The 1,641-nt window shown below is 33.8% G+C and overlaps 1 non-coding gene across 1 annotated transcript; it reads right to left on the bottom strand.

The window, feature by feature from the left end:
- Positions 1-1,225: 1,225 nt before the first annotated feature.
- Positions 1,226-1,328, bottom strand: LOC112292493 (U6 spliceosomal RNA). The gene has a single exon (XR_002972762.1). It is a non-coding gene; the product is annotated as a U6 spliceosomal RNA (small nuclear RNA).
- Positions 1,329-1,641: the final 313 nt, after the last annotated feature.

Raw genomic sequence — 1,641 nt, 5'->3', positions numbered from 1 at the left:
AATACCATTTAGCCACCATAGCCTACCAAACCATCACATGGCCAAATAAGACAAGTATCTACTTGTAAATTGGACATTGTTGACTAGACTACTTATTTGTGTATTCACACTAGAAAGTATTTGTGCTTAGACATTGGACTAATAGTATAAGAAGTCAAGCTTCAAGCTCATTTTCCAAGTAGTTTTAGTTCTCATTTCTTAACAAATTTCTACTTCTATTCTAGCAATATACTTCTTCATATTTTATCACAATAATTCTTTATAATTTATGAAAGTTTAAAATCTATTACAAATATTGAAATAAAAAGATACAAGAATATTTTTTTATTATCTTCCATATACTTATAAAATAATACGACTATTCCTTATTTTTTTTTAAAAAAAAAAACTACAAGTTTACAAAATATATTATTTATTAGATGTTCAAAGATAATTGAATCATTTTTAAGTCCAAAAGACATGACAATGTGTTTCAAATAATAATATCTATTGACAATAAAGGAATATATACTAAAAGTCCTTAAGATTAAAATTCTGAAAGTATCATTAACTATTGATAATTGTTGATTGAATTTTTTAATATATTATTTTAAGAATTGAAACAATATACAAATTAAGCTATTATTTTTATTATTTTCAAGTAGAGACTAAAATAACAAAAAGCAAGATTAAATTGCACACAAAAGAAAAGTAGAAAAAAAACTTTTAGTTATTAGTAGAACTAGTAGAATTCAAATTTAAAATATATATTGAATTAAAAAATACTATTATTAGACTATTTGAACTAAAAGTTAATAGATTGATAGCATCATTATATTTCACATGTTCTAAACTTTGGTCTCATAAACCAGTCAACATGGGGGATCATGCAAATCCAAGAGCTTCCTTAGTGCACTTTGCAAGGAATTTTACATTCTCAAATTTGACGAGTATTTAAAATTCCATTCTATCAACATGAAAAGTGCATCTTGCTAAAGACCAATTCATTCATGTATACGTTCTAGTTCAAAAATATTAACAACATGCAAAGTCCTTCTATTGTCTACTGAGGAGTTACTTGTAAGAGATCTCTGTCACTTAGATTGTCCACCAACCAAATTTCTTTCAGTTGGTTATGCAACCCTGAACTGAAGCAGTCCAGAGAGGAGGAGAGAGAAAAAGAAAAAAAAAAGAGAGAAAGAAAGAAAAAAAAAAAAACAGCAGTCAAAAGCAGTCGAGAGAGGAAAAAAATTTGGACCATTTCTCGATTTGTGCGTGTCATCCTTGCGCAGGGGCCATGCTAATCTTCTCTGTATCGTTCCAATTTTATCAGATGTCTCCGAAGAGACATGGGTTGTAAGTCCTCCACCTTCCTATATACCCGCCTTCACACCCACCTCCATTCCATGTGGGTTATATCCCTCGCTCCATCCCTTTTCTCCCCCCCCCCCTCGAAACCCGGTCGCGTCCACTCGGCCAGCCACCCAGCTGGACCCACTCACTCACTGCACCCTTTCTGCTTGTGCTCTCCCGCTGCCGCTCCTTCGGGATATCCCCTTCTCCGCCACCGCAAGGACGCCGCCGTGGAAGAACCACACCATCACATCACATCACATCTACACCCATCGTCGCTAACCTGTCGCAACACGTCTGCTTCAATGG

The sequence above is a fragment of the Physcomitrium patens genome, chromosome 1, assembly GCF_059467195.1.
Source record: "Physcomitrium patens ecotype Gransden chromosome 1, ASM5946719v1, whole genome shotgun sequence".
Taxonomy (NCBI): Eukaryota; Viridiplantae; Streptophyta; class Bryopsida; order Funariales; family Funariaceae; genus Physcomitrium; species Physcomitrium patens.
This window is presented reverse-complemented; position numbering and strand designations above follow the sequence as displayed.